Raw genomic sequence first — 16,321 nt, forward strand, 5'->3', positions numbered from 1 at the left:
GTCATTCTATTGTGATGTTGTGTTTTTGGCACGTGATATTGTTGGGAGGTTTTGTTCGGGTGTTTGCACGATGTTTCTTCCATGTCGTTGTTACTATTGATGATGCACATGCGACGTGACAAGGCGGGCTATATCTGTGTGTTTGCGCATATGGAGAGACAAGGTGGGAACAATTATTTGTGCATGTGGCGAGACAAGGCGGGCATTTACTTATTTATTGCGCACGTGGCGAGACAAGGTGGGATATGTCGCGAATTGATTTGTGATGACTTGATATGGCCTAAGGGCATTGTTGTTGTTGTTGTTATTATTTGTGTAGTGGCGTGCCTAACTTGTGTGAGTTTTACCTTGTACAAATTATGGGGATCGTTTCTTATGTGCCGTGTATTTCCTCTACTCTTACTCTTTGGCCTGAACTGTGATAGAACACTTGCACAAGCATACACGTAATTAATCACCCCTATCATTTTAAGAAGGTGGATCCTGATGTTATTGATCATTCATACATACCCTCGCCTACTTGCCTTCTATGTGATAATTATTCTATAGGCACGTGCGTCGTCCATGCAGTTACCAGTTGTAATGAGGGTACAAGCTGCCAAGTGATTAGGGTTCACGAATTGGGATCCGTGAATTGTGAACATTTTTGAGTTTTGGTACCTCGTGGGGATTATTGGATAAACCTGGTGTGAAAGAGGTTATTTGTATCGAGTTGCTACTTGTCTTTCCTTTATTTGTTTTTCACCAGATTTAAATTGTGTCCAGCCTACTCTACTGTGTTATTACTTATGGTGTCTAGCTGCTACTTGTTGCTTCTTTTTCCTATTGCAAGCACCGTGTTATTATTATCATTATGCGTAGTTCTGTCGAGATATCATACTCTGTTAGTTCTATACCTATACTTGTTCAGGTTATCCAGTCTAGTAGGTGTCTTGACTGTCCCTCATCACTACTTCACTGAGGTTAGTCTTGATACTTACTGGGTACCGCTGTGGTGTACTCATACTACACTTCTGCATTTTTTTGTGCAGATCCAGGTAATTCGGAGTCAGTCGATCACTAGCTAGTTGTACGGATCTTGCTGTGAAGACTCAAGGTAAACCTGTTGCTGCATTCACAAGCCTCGGAGTCACCTTCTGTTATTGTACTTGCATTGTTTCATCTCTATTTCGAAACATTTGTATTTAGATGTTTTTGTAGCAAAGTCAGTAGAGCTTATGACTTGTGCTACCGGTTATAGAAATTGTAATTGAATATATGATTTTTATCCCATATTTTTCGTTGATGGTTGATTTCTTTTATTAATCTAGTATGTGTTAGGCTTACCTAGTCTTAGAGACTAGGTGTCGTCATGACATCCTACGGAGGGAAACTGGGGTCGTAACAAGTTGGTATCAGAGCTCTAGGTTCATAGGTGCTACGAGTCATAAGCGAGTTTAGTAGAGTTTTGCGGAATAGTACAGAGACGTTTGTACTTATCTTCGAGAGGCTACAGAAATATTAGGACAGTTTCACTTCTTCATTTCCTATCGTGTGAATTTATTGATCTATGAGTTTGAGGTTTTATCATTCTATTCTCTCACAGATGGTGAGGACACGAGCTGCAGTTACTGATGACACTACACCCGGAGCAGGTGTCACTAGGGGAAAAGGTAGAGGCAGAGGCCGAAGAGGAGCACGTGCCGCAGCTAGGGCGCCTACCAGAGCAACAGTTGAGGAGCCGCCAGTATCTCTAATTGGGGCACAGGTACCGGATGTGCCTGCTGTTACCCTCAGACTTCAGGAGAATTTAGCACAGTTCCTGAGCATGTTCGGTACATTGGCTCAGGCGGGGTTAATTCCGGTTGCACCTGCTACTTCACAGACCAAGGGAGGGACTCAGACTCCCACCGCCCGTACTCCAGAGCAGTGAGTCCATATTGTCAGGTTCCAGATGTCATGGCGACTCAACTTGTGGTCCCAGTTCAGCCCATGGTTAGGGTCGCAACATCTAAGGAAGAACAACTTAGACTTGCAAGGTACCCATGGGTCTAAGAGTACCCGTACCACACAGTTTCCACAGCTACGTCAGCAGAGAGATTGCTTTGAGTATGGAGATACCGGCCACATGGTGAGAGATTGTCCCAAACATCGGATAGATGTGTCATAACAAGGTATTCAGGCTATGAGTTTTGTTCCAGCTGCCGATATCCATGCACCACTGGCTTGGGGTACATGTCAGGTGAGTAGAGGACGCCTAAGAGGGGAAGGCCCGGCCCGTTGATGTGTTTCCTATAGTATGCCTAAGGCCGTTGCACCAGATGATGTCGTTCAAGTATGGTTTCGATTTGTCATAGAGGAGCATCATTCGTATTTTGTTTCGGTTCTTCTTATCGAGATGCGTCCTCTTATCTTGCTTCACATGTGAGTGAGTTTCGTGACTTAGTACTTTGCTTATGTGTTTATCTCTGCTAGGAGATTCTATAGTGGTAGCCTGTGTCTACCGTTTTATTTTTATTCATTATTGAGAGTTATGAGATTTTGAGTGACTTTCTATTCCTCATTTTGGTAGTTTTGATGTGATTTTTGGGTGTAGGAGTGCAGTATGTGTTGTGATTTTGTTGGCAGAATTAAATTAGTGGAAGGTTTCGATTGGTATGATGTGTATGCTACTTGCGATTCAGAGTTGAGGGTGAGACCCTCGCGGTGTCAGGTGTTTCGAGGTGTTTTAACCGGGCTGTGTGCCACAGTGGAGTTATATTAGGATGAGATCCTTGTGATTTGTTCATATACTTTGATTCTTCCTTGTTAAATTGATTCGTAGAATGGTACTGATATGGAGTTGTGCCTGTGGGGCTTGTTTGATAATTCTCGTATGTGCTCCTCCTTGAATATTTAGCCGTATTTGTGCTGTGCTTATTGAGTTTTAGCTTGCGAGGTGTGTGCCCCGGTGGCGTTAGAGGTGACTTGTTTATTCGGGTGAATAGTTAGGAGGTCTTCATGTTTCTTGCATCGTTGTCAGTGTTGTGGAGGTTTGAAATAGGGTTCTAACAGATATGAGGCTAATTGTCGGTGCTGGATTTGATTACGGGCATCTGATAAGTGGGGATTTTGACTACTTATTAGTACTTTTTAGCTTTTGTTTTAGTCCAAAAGCATTTAATTGTGTTCCCGAAAATTAATGAAATGTGCTTAATTGCAGGAATATTGGAAGATGAAACCCAACTCAAGAAGGAGTAATTTGAACTCAAAGATATAAAAGGCACAAAAACTCAGAAGTGCGGACCGCAGAATACCATCTGCAGCCGCAGGTTGTGAAGGAAAAACCATCAGAGTTTGGTGCAAAGTGCGGTCCGCAGATGAATTGTGCAGCCGCAAAAGCTAGGCCATGAGCAAAGTTCAGAGAAGATGCATTTCAGGTCCCCCAGAAGTGTGAGAGTTATGCGGCCGCAATTACAATTATGTGGACTGCAGAAGAGCAAGATGTGGCCGCAGTTACAATTGTGTGGACCACAGAAAGAGTGCATTGCAGCCGCAAACCAGAATTATGTGGCCGCAGACTTCCAATCCTCTTAAGCTGAAGAAAAGTGCGGACCACACATGGAATTGTGCGGCCGTAGAACCTCCCGAAGGGCATTTTTGTCCGAAATTTCCAGCCATGTATAAATAGGCGAGTTTCACATTTTTAGGTCAACTTTTGACATCAGCTGCTACAGTAGCCGTTTCCTTTTACTCTTTTTAGTAGTTTTTCATATTTCGAGCTATTTGAACATAGATTTTATCATTTTAATTAGCAATATGAGTTTAATTATCATTTCTTCTTCTTTTTCTTCCATTTCAAGCATGAGTAGCTAGAATTTTACTAGGGTTGTGACCCAACCCTAGTGTGTAAACTTAATGGGTGTTTAATTTAATGATTGTTTATGGTTGGGTGTTTATTATTTAGCCTTGTTCTTGCTTTTATTTGTGGAATTAATTATTGCAAACATTAGTTCATGCCTATTTGACTTGGTCTTTACTTGAGAAAGAGAGACTTTAGTCTAGGAAAACTTGGCTAACAAGAAATTGGGTCAATCGAGAGATTGACAATCCCAATTAAAGGGTTGAACCTAGATATAGTAACAACCCGACTTGAGCTTTTTATCAACCATTTTGTTCAATACCTATTTGGATTTGAGAAAGCCAAATCGGGCAAAATCACTCTCTGACCGAGAGGTATTGAGTGGGTAATTGAGTGTTGATAGCTATAATACACCTCGGCCAATAAAACAAGAATTAAAGTTTATATCCATTTAGGCAAACACCTAGGTGAAGGTCATAGCCCTATGCCTTTTTATAACATTTGAAAAACAACAAAAACAATTTCCTAGTTTTATTTACTAATTGCAATCGTACTTTAATTTAGACTTTAAAATACCCCAATTTTGTGGAAGTGCAAATTTAGATATATAAACTCACGCGCTATGATATACACTACTAACTCCCATACATGTAGCTCCCTGCGGATTTCGACCCCGACTCTTGTTGGGTATTATTATTGCATCGACCGTTTTCATAACCTCGAATTGAGGTGTGAACTTGGACGAGATCAATTTTTGGCGCCGTTGTCGGGGAGCTAAAAACGGTGTTAGCTATATATTTAGGTGTGTTTTTGGGATATCTTCTTTTCCTTCCTTATTACTAATGAGTTGAGAAATTGTAGGTGCAATCATGGCAAACAATGAGCTCGGAAACTTACCTTTGGGTGATGTGGACGTTTAGGATGATCAAATGGATGAGGTCCCTATTAAACCTCAAACCAATAGACGAGGTTGACCGCCTCATGACAATATGCCCGTTCCACCCCCACCTCCACCACGAGCGGCTCCACACTGGGTGTTGCCGAATGAAGGGTATGCAAGTTCTATAGTCCCTCCCCGTATTAGGACGGTAAACTTCCAAATAACCAACGTGATGCTCACTTTGCTCGAGCAATGAGGGTTCTTCACCGATGCACCGGGTCAAAATACATATAAACAAGTGTCTTCGAGGATGCTTTGAGGCTAAGGATTTTTCCCTTCTCTCTACGGGGGAAAACTTTAGATTGGTTGGAACGCTTGCCAATTCATTCCATTCATACTTGGGATGAACTAGCGGAAAATTTTATTTCTAAGTACTTCTCTCCCAGGCATATGGCTATTTTTCGGGATGAAATTCTAGCATTCAAGCAAGAGCCCAATGAACCACTACACGAGATATGGGAAAGGTATAAAACAATGGTGAAAGAGTGCCCCAACAACGATATGACAAAGAACATGATTCAACAAACTTTCTATAGGGGGGATCAATACAACCAACCAATGTGCAGTGAATCAACTTGCCGGTGGGAACTTCATGACTACGCCTTATGCGGAGGCGTGTGATATCTTGGATGAGATGGCGGATATTTATTTGGCGTGGCAATCTCGGGCTAATGTTCCACAAGGTGACCCCAATGTTATTCACCTTCACAAAGAGTTTCATGATCATGGACAAGCTATGGTCGAGTTGACTACCACCATGAACCAATTGGCAAAGGCTCAACTTCAACAAGTACAAAACCCGAGGCAAGTCAATGCAATGGAGGGAGTAAATATGATGGTGAACAAGCGAAGAACAAGAAGTCCACAAGTGTAACAAAGAGTGGACAATTTTGTGCAAGATGATAGTGGATTTGATCAAGATGAATCTTACAATGACCAAGAAGAGGAGGTCCAATATGTGAACAACTTTCAAGGGCAAGGAAACAACTACCAAGGCCCTAGCCAATAACAATGGAGACCTCAAAATAATCAAGGCAGTTGGAATTCTCACAACCAAGGTAATTGGAGTGGTAGAAACAATCAAAGCAATTGGAATAGCAATAACAGTCAAGGCAATTGGAGTGGAAGCAATAATCAAGGGAATTGGCATAACAGCAATAACCAAGGCAATGGGGGAGGCACCAATCAAGGCGGGTGGAATAACAATCAAGGAAATCGGGGGTCGGGTTTTCAAAGGCCCTCGATGTATCAACAACCGAGCAATCCACCTCTTTATCCTTCCCAAGGTCCTAGTTCTTCCAACAATAAAATGGGCCGTATTGAGAACATGTTCAAGCAAATGATGGAGAAGAACGCCGATTCTGATGCTCAACTTGCTTCACACAACACATCGATCCGTAACTTGGAAGTGCAAATGGGACAAATCTCTCAAGCTTTACATTCTCGTCCTAAGGGGGCATTACCAAGTGACACGGTGGTGAACCCGAAGGGTGGGAACAATATGGGGCATGCCATGGACGTTACTACAAGAAGTGAAAGAGGCGGGAATGCACCCACCTCAAGTCAAAGACAACTTGTGGGTGATGAGCAAGTGGTAGAATAAGAGGAGATCCCAACTAATGTAGTGCAAGAAAATGATGAAGTGCGGATTGATATTGATGACACGGTGGAAGAGACTCAAGAGGAAGTGAACCCGTCTAGGGAGCATGTGATTGACATACCAGAATCGGTAGTGCAAAAGGCTAAGGCACCATTGCCTAAGCCACCTCCTCAATATCATCAAAGGCTCACCAAGCAAAATAGCGAGAATCAATTAAAAAAGTTCATTGATATGATGAAGAGTATTTTGATAAATGTGCCATTAGTTGAAGCCTTGGAGAAAATGCCCGGATATGCAAAATTTAAGGACTTCGTGACAAAGAAGCGGACGATGAATTTTGAAACTATCAAAGTCACTCACCAAGTGAGTGCAATTGTGCATTTGATGGATCCTAAGTTTTAAGATCTCGGTGCTTTCACAATCTCTTGCACCATTGGAAGTGCTGAGTTTGCCAAAGCTCTTTGTGATCTTGGGACGAGTATCAATTTGATGCCCTATTCGGGTTTTCAAGACCTTGGGGAATTAGGAAACCAAGACCCACATCTATGAGATTACAAATGGGCGATCGTACAATGAAGAGACCGTTGGGGGTGATTGAAGATGTATTGGTTTGTGTCGATAAGTTCATTCCCCTGGCGGATTTTGTTATTCTTGGTTGTAAAGTGCACTATGAGGTGCCGATTATTCTTGGAAAACCTTTCCTGGCTACGGGGAAGGCTCTTGTTAATGTGGAAGCTGGAGAACTCACTTTTCAGGTGGGTGATGAAAAAGTGGTGTTCCACATGTGCAAATCTATAAGGCAGCCGAATAGCAATGAAGTGTGTTCATTCATGCACTTGGTGACCGATGTGATTATTGATGATAAAAGTTCCACGATTAATATGGGTGATATATTGGAGGTCGTATTGCTCAATTTTGATGATGACGAGATGGATGGCTTCATGGAATGTGTTAATTGTTTGCAAGGAATGGGGTCGTAAAACTATGCACCCCAGAAACTTTCCATGGATCTTGAGAATAGAAAAACTCCTCCTACAAATCCTTTAATTGAAGAGCCTCCGATCTTGGAGTTGAAGCCATTGCCTCCACATATCAGGTATGAATTCCTTGGCCCTTATTTTACTTTACCGGTTATTCTTTCCTCTTGTTTGACTAACGTACAGGTTGACTCTATATTGGCGGTGCTCCACAAGAGGAAGAAAGCTATTGGGTGGACTTTGGCAGATATTCGGGGAATAAGCCCCGTATTTTGCATGCACAAGATTAACTTGGAGGAAGATTCCAAACCCTCCATTGAACATCAAAGGAGACTCAATAAAGCCATGCAAGACTTGGTCAAAAAGGAGATTATCAAATGGTTGGATGCCAGGGTGGTCTACCCTATTTCCGACAGTTCGTGGACTTCTCCGGTGAAATGTGTCCCTAATAAGGGAGCATAATTGTGGTCACCAATGATAAGAACGAGTTGATTCCTATAAGAACGGTGACCGGGTGGAGAGTGTGTATGGACTATCGGAAGCTGAACAAAGTCACAAGAAAAGACCATTTTCCACTCCCCTTCCTTGACCAAATGCTTGATAGGTTGGCTGGTCGTGATTTCTATTACTTTCTAGATGGATATTCGGGGTACAATAAAATCCTTATTGCCCCGGAAGATCAACAGAAAACAACTTTCACTTGTCCCTATGGCACTTTCGCTTTTAAGCGGATGTCATTTGGCTTATGCAATGCACCGATAACTTTTCAATGGTGTGTGATGGAGATCTTTACGGATATGGTAGAGTACTACCTTAAAGTCTTCATGGATGACTTTTCGGTAGTCGGGGATTCCTTTGATGATTGCTTGGCAAATTTGGATAGAGTATTGGCAAGGTGTAAAGAAACGAACTTGGTGCTAAATTGAGAGAAATGCCATTTCATGGTCGAGGAAGGCATTGTCCTTGGCCACAAAATTTCAAAGAATGGCATAGAGGTCGACAAGGCAAAGATAGAGGTGATTTCTAAACTTTCACCTCCAACTTCAGTGAAAGGCGTGAGAAGTTTCTTGGGTCACGCGGGGCTCTACTGGCGCTTCATAAAGGATTTTTCTAAAGCAGTGAACCCATTGTGCAAGCTCTTAGAGAAAGATTCTAAGCTTCACTTAAATGATGATTGTATGAGATCTTTTGAATTGCTAAAGTTCAAGTTGACAACAACTCCCATTACCACCGCTCAAAATTGGAGTATTCCTTTTGACCTCATGTGCGATGCTAGTGATGTAGCGGTTGGGGCAGTTTTGGGGCAACATATCAAGAAAATTTTTCATCTGGTCTACTATGCTAGTAAGACCATTAATGATGCCCAAGTTAATTACACCGTTACTGAAAAGAGCTTCTTGCCATTGTGTTTGCAATTGAGAAATTTTGCCCATACTTGATGGGTGCAAATGTTATTGTTCATACGGATCATGCAGCACTTTGCTATCTTATGATCAAGAAATATTCAAAAGCTAGGTTGAAGAGATGGGTGCTATTGTTGCAAGAGTTTGATATTGACATCCAAGATCAAAAAGGGAGTGAAAATCAAGTGGCAGACCACTTGTCTCGTTTAGAGGAGGAGGGGAGGCCGCATGATGGCCTTGAAATCAATGACTTCATCCCCGATGAGAAACTATTGTATATTTCAATGAATGAGGTGCCATGGTTCACAGATCTAGAAAACTTCCTTGTGTGTGAAATCATCCCGGATGAGCTCTCTTCAAATCAAAAGAAGAAGCCCAAACGGTATTGTCAAGATTATTATAGGGACGAGCCATACCTTTTCCGGATTTGCACAGATGGGGTAATTATAAGATGTGTACCGGACGAAGAGAAAAATGTTATTCTTTTGGCTTGCCATTCTTCGCCTTATGGTGGTCACAATGGCGGAGCAAGAACGGTGACCAAAGTGCTAAGTTGCGGTTTTTATTGGCCCACTCTCTACAACGATGCAAGTGATATGGTAAAAAGATGTGATGAATGCCAACGGGCCGGTGGAATCTCTAAGAAGAATGAAATGCCTCTCACTACCATTTTGGAGATTGATATCTTTAATGTGTGGGGTATTGACTTCATGGGTCCTTTTGTGAGTTCTTATGGAAACACCTACATCTTGGTCAAGGTTGATTATGTATCTAAATGGGTTGAGGCCATTGCTCTACCCAATAAGTGAGGAGTGTGGTGGAGTTCTTGAAGAAGAATATTTTCAAAAGATTTGGTACTCTGCGGGCAATCATTAGCGATGGAGGTCGCTTTTTTGCAACAAGGCTTTTGACACTTTGCTTAGAAAGTATGGTGTCACTCATAAAGTTACGACTCCCTATCATCCACAAACTAGCGGTCAAGTAGAAGTCTCCAACCGGGAGATAAAGAGTATCTTGTCCAAAATAGTGAATACTAACCGGACGGATTGGTCAAAGAAGCTTGATGATGCACTATGGGCTTATCGGACTGCGTTCAAAACTCCTATCGGGATGTCTTCATACCGGTTGGTATTTGAAAAATCTTGTCATCTTCCGGTGGAACTTGAGCACAAAGCCATGTGGTCTTTAAAGAAATTGAATCTTGATTGGGATCCAGCCGCTAACTTGTGGGTTGCACATTTGAATGAATTGGATGAGTTCCGGTACGATGCTTATGCAAGTTCATCCTTGTACAAAGAGAAGATGAAGTACCTTCATAACAAATACATCCGAAACAAGGAATTCAAGGTGGGCGGTCTTGTTTTGTTGTTCAACTCACGATTGAAGATGTTTCCCGGGAAGCTGAAATCTGAATGGAGTGGTCCCTTTGAAATTATAGGTGTGACACATTTTGGTGCCTTGGACTTGAAGAACAAAATTATGAGGTATTCCGAGTCAATGGTCACCGGGTGAAGCTTTATTTGGGAAAGGTTGATGATGGCCACATGATGGCAGTTATTCATTTGAAGTGATGGTAATTTGCACCGTGCCGCGACGTTAAATCAGGCGCTTCTTGGGAGACAACCCATGTTTCTTTTTCTTATTCTTTTCTTCTTTTGTAGATAGGTGTTATTTTTGTGCTAATTGGATTTGAAGTGTGTTGCAGGAATGAGTGAGCTTTACAGGAACTGTGCTCAGAAAATTGGCTAAGTGTGGAAAAAGTGCGGACCGCATGTGTATTGTGCGGACTGCATGTGTATTGTGCGGACCACACAATTGTAGTCGCTACAACAAAAGGGAACTGCGACCGCACAATTACAGTGCAGACCGCACAAATTGGAAAGGGGAAATGCAAACTCTCTGAAGTTTGGTCAGTCAGAGAAATGGCCAAAGTGCGGCCGCACATTAAAATCTGTGGTCGCATCACATATTCTGCGGACTGTAGATCAGCAAGAGCTTTTGAGACTCCAGGTAACAGAGTGCGGACCGTAGAAAGAATTATGCGGCCACACTCATCCCATGTCCATGCAGTCTAATCGTCAAGTATAAATAATAACCTTAGGGGATACGGTACATTTGTTCCCCTCTCTGGGCACTCAAAAATTTAAAATATTGAAATCGTTTGTTAAATTATCTGCCACACTCAATCCACATATGTGTTCACTCATTTGCACTACATCATATCTGGAATGCTTCAATTACTCATAAAATTCTTCAATTTTTAGTTTAATTTTATCAATTTGTTAGGTAGCTTTAGGCCATTTGTTAATAGATTTCAATTTTACAACCATGTGGGGGTTTAAACAGTGTTAGGTCAACTTATAATTGCTCTATGGGAAATGGGTGAATTGATTTTCATGCTTCATTGTTAATACCATGTCGAATTTGTGCAAAAACTTGAACAACCCTAGAAAGTCTGCTCGTATTTTTTTGAAATCTGCGGCCGCACAAGAAATTGTGCGGTGCGCAAAAGTTGAGATTAGGGTTCTTTAGTCAAGGCTGATTTTGCGGCCGCACTTAAAATTGTGCGGACCGCAGAAATCCCATCGCGGCCGCAGAAAAGTAAATGCGGCCGCAAAATAGCCCAATCTCTGTCTTCAGAGAGTTGACATTTTGGTGAGTCTGATGTGCGGCCCCGATGATAAAAGTGCGGACCATAATTTAAATCTGCGATCGCACTAATAATTGTGCCTACCGTAGATTCATTGCTGCGGCCGCAAGTTCACAATGTGCGGTCCGCACATCCCAGCCTGCGGCCGTACTTGTAATTATGCGGACCGCACTTCCCCACCCTACCAGCATGTTCTAAACTGTGTGTTTACTGTCTGTTTGCAATTGAACTACAACTGATTACTATTGTTGCTTGTTACAGAAAATGGTTACATCTCGAGGCCGCGGTGATACTTCGAAGGGGAGGGGTGAACCTTCCAGAGGTCGAGGAAAATGCACTTTACCCCTCACCCTCCAAAACATAATCACCAAGAAAGCTATAGCGGGCAGAGGAAGAAATCCAGAGCCCTCCGAATCAAGTTCATATGCCCCATCTCGGGAAGCATCGGAGGGCGACTCAGTGCAAGAGCAGCCTGCTATCCAATCACAGCTACAGGAAGGTATCAACTCCGGGACGAGCCTTCTTCCTCACATAGCACCTCTGAGGGTTCGGAGAGTGCCAGTCAGGCTTCAGAGCCCTCTTCTACACCTGTCCCTGAGGCACCAGCGGCTACTGTTGACGATATTTCAGATGATGGCCGAGGAAGTGATACTACAGTTGCCGGCCTTGAGAGGTCGAAAAAGAAAGAGGTCTGGGAGGACCGTTTTGTAAGCCTAGCTATCTCTGATAGATGCACACAACCCGAAGAGAAAGGGTCAGTCGACTACCATCGTAGGCTAGTCTGACGAACCATCGATGGTGGGTACAAAGACAGTTGATATACCATCCACTTCAGCAGAGCCTTCTGCCAGTGCAGCTGACATGACTCCACCTTCAACCCCAATGCCTCCCACCTCGGCTTTGAAGCTGGTGCCTATGCCTTCTACTCCACTCTCTGCGTTGTGAGTCTCCCAGACACTAGCGAGCCTCAACAACTGGATGCAGACAGTTACTGCAAAGCTATCTGACATATACAGTCATGTTGCAGCATAGTCATCTATTCTGTCACCCCAGATTCCCCCCACAGTTGAAGAAACCTTGAAGAAGATCCTGAAAATCAAAACACGATCATGGCCACTTTAGTGCAGCATGGGGCAGTGATCGAAGAGTTGGGCCAAGAAGTAAAGAAGATGAGAAAGCGGCAGGCCTCTAAGAAGTCAGTGGACGAGCTTCAGAGCTAGGTTATGAAGTTTCCAGCTGCAGGTGACATTCTATTTCATATGTTGATTAACCCACACCACCCAGGCCCAGATCCTATAGCACCTACAGCATCAGGTGGCCAGTCTGAGTAGCCAGACACAACTGTTAACACTGCTGAGGCAGTCCATCATATGTTCACCAACCCAGCCACTCCCGGACTTGAGGATGATGAGATCCGATTGGATGAGGCTGAGGTCGGTGCCACTGCTGGGGATACAGAGATGGCCACAGAGCCATAGGGAGTTTTCTTCACTCTCACCGTTTAATATTATATTTAATAGGAAGAGGATGCCGGATGAGTGGAGGTGGAGTACGGTGGTTCCATTGTATAAGAACAAAGGTGATATCTAGAGTTGTAACAATTATAGGGGTATCAAATTACTGAGTCATACCATGAAAGTGTGGGAGAGGGTGGTTGAAGCGAGGGTGAGGATGACAGTGTCTGTATCCGACAACCAGTTCGGGTTCATGCCGGGTCGTTCGACTACAGAAGCTATACACCTTGTTAGAAGGTTGGTGGAACTATACAGAGAGAGGAAGAAGGATCTGTATATGCTGTTTATTGACCTAGAGAAAGCGTATGACAAGGTTCCTAGAGAAATTCTCTGGAGATGCCTGGAGGCAAAAGGTGTGTCGGTTCCCTACATTATGGCGATTAAGGACATGTATGATGGGGCTAAGACTTGGGTTAGGACAGTAGGAGGCGACTCTGAGCATTTTCCGGTTGTAATGGGGTTACACCAAGGTTTTGCACTCAGTTCGTTCTTATTCGCCCTGGTGATGGACGCGTTAACACACCATATTCAAGGGGATACGCCATGGTGCATGCTATTCGCTGATGACATAGTTCTGATTGATGAGTCGTGAGCCGGTGTTAACGAGAGGCTGGAGGTTTGGAGACAGGCTCTTGAGTCTAAGGGTTTCAAGCTGAGCAGGACGAAGACGGAATACCTGGAGTGTAAGTTCAGCGCTGAGTCAGGGGAAGAGGGTGTGGATGTGAGGCTTGATTCATAGGTCATCCCGAGTAGAGGAAGCTTCAAGTACCTTGGTTCGGTTATCCAGGGGGGAGGGGAGATCGACGATGATGTCACACACCATATTGGGGTAGGATGGATGAAGTGGAGGTTAGCATCTGGAGTCCTGTATGACAAGAGAATGCCACCGATACTCAAAGGTAAGTTTTATAAAGCGGTGGTTAGACTGGCCATGATGTATGGGACTGAGTGTTGGCCCGTTAAGAACTCACATATCCAGAAGATGAAAGTAGCAGAAATGAGGATGTTGCGGTGGATGTGCGGGCACACTAGGATAGATAAGATTAGGAATGATGATATCCGGGAGAAGGTGCATGTGGCTCCCATTGATGACAAGATGTGGGAAGCGAGGCTTAGATGGTTCAGACATATTCAGAGGAGAAGCCCAGATGCTCCGGTACGGAGGTGTGAGCAGTTGGTTGTGGATGGCACGAGAAGAGGTAGAGGGCAACCTAAGAAGTATTGGGGAGAGGTGATCAGGCAGGATATGGCGAGGCTCCAGATTTCCGAGGACATGACACTTGATAGGAAAATGTGGAGGTCGAGTATTAGGGTTGTAGGTTAGGAGGTAGTTGAGTCGTGCCTTACTTCGTACCATTGTGGGACTAGCCATGTAGGGTTTTTGTCTAAGATAGCTATTGGCAATGTTGTGGCTTACTATTTCGCTTTTCAGTGCATGTCCTATTTACTAGCTATCGCTTTTGCTTTGCATCTTTCTTCTAGATTTCATGGTGTTCCTATTTTTCTTATGATTGTTGTGGTGATACTAATATTTACTAATATTGTCTCCCTTTGCTTTGCATCTTTCTTCTGGATTTCATGGTGTTCCTATTTATCCTATGATTGTTGTTGTGATACTAATATTGTTTTTTTTTTGTCATTTTGTCATTTTGTCTTTTTATTTTTTTGAGCCGAGGGTCTTTCAAAAACAGCCTCTCTACTCCTTCGGGGTAGGGATAAGGTCTGCGTACACACTACCCTCCCCAGACCCCATTAGTGGGATTTTACTGGGTTGTTGTTATTGTTAAGCATTGGAGACAATGCTTAGCTTTATTCGGGGGAGGGGGTGGAGTTTCTTTGACTAATTTTGATGATTATGTATTTTGATAACTATGAGACATTTGGCCTATAATTAACTTATTACTATTTTCTTCTTCTTTTTCATTATGTATATATTCTCTCTTATCTCTCATTATGTATATATTTATTACGTCTTCAATAGTTTTTCTTTTGCTTTGTAGCTTCTTTATCTTTATGTTTGTTTTCTTTTTGAATTAGTAGCTTCTTGTTGATTTAATAGCTTCTTTATATGTTTTAGTGGATAATAAGTCTTTTAGTTTTCTTAATGCCATGGTTCTTTCCAAAGGTAGTTTTTTTGTGAACCGGGTGACTCTTCCCAACGATGGATGGCGTGACAACCTTCTTAAGGGATTGAGTCCGTTTTTGGTATTTAGGTAATAATAGTAGTAGTAATGAATAAAAAGACCTAATTGAGTCATACTCGAAGAGTCAAACATGCTTCACTTGGTACCAACACACTTAACTACGTGCTTATGGTTAAAAATAAGGTTTTTTGGAAAGAAATAGCTCTAGTTAGTGACCTTGTGACTCTTGTGTTGATTTAGATAATCATCGAGTGGTTTAATCGAACCATAGTGATTTTCAATCTTGAATATGGTTGTTATGGGCCCTCGACCCTATCCTCTTTAACAATCTAGTTGCGTGAGAGGTGAGATGTTATTGTTGCAAGTCCAAGTACCCGTGCTAATGGTCTAGAACTTGCCCCGAATGTGTTTCTAAGCGAAATTTTAAGTTTTGCTTGGCTTGAGAAGTGATTGTAGGCTCTCCTTGACCCGATTGAAGTTTTTTATTGCCCACCGATGTTGTTATCCCCTAGTCAACCCATTTGAGCTTAAAACATTTCTCATTTGATAACCATGTTAAAAGCCTTTGCTTATTTTATTGTGACTCTCTTTTGGCACCCGAGCTTTCCTTAACACTCTTGTGAAATAATTGGCTAAAAACGTAAGTTTGGGGGAGAGACGAGGAACTTGAAAGAGGTATCAAGGCACAAAAAGATAAAAGAAATGAAGAGAAGGAAAGGCAAGAAAAGGAAAGAACAAAAAGAAAAATGCAAAAAGAAAGTGAATAAGTTGAAGAGTTGTAGGGATTCAAATAAAAGTAATGATGCAAAGCATGGAGAAATCAAAGAGGGAGAAAATGAATGTCATGATCAAGAAAGAGTGATGTTAAGTCTCTCTAGTTCCCCCAAGGAAAAGAAAATGCCTCAAAGAGTTGGCAAAGCATGAGCCTAGAAAAGAAAATAGAGTATTTAAGGAAAGATGAACCTGTTCTATCATAGCATGTCTAGCCTTAGCCCAAAAGCCATTGCATTCCGAAAAAGCCCTACATGATTTCAAGCCGAGTGAGTTTACATTAGTGGTGATCTACATGAGGGGCAAGCCTATGGTACTTAAATCCGTACTTACGATATTCTTTTGAGAGAGGTGAGTGAACCTTTCGCAAATCTTTGGATTGAGTGCTAAATTATTAAGTGAGATAGGCAAACAGAGAGTACATGAGGAGGAGTTTGGGATCCACAATGACCTACATGAAAGAGCAAGCTTCCTTGATAAATAAAGTCAACTCTTGATGCTC

Source organism: Nicotiana tabacum, chromosome 2 (genome assembly GCF_000715075.1).
Source record: "Nicotiana tabacum cultivar K326 chromosome 2, ASM71507v2, whole genome shotgun sequence".
NCBI lineage: Eukaryota > Viridiplantae > Streptophyta > Magnoliopsida > Solanales > Solanaceae > Nicotiana > Nicotiana tabacum.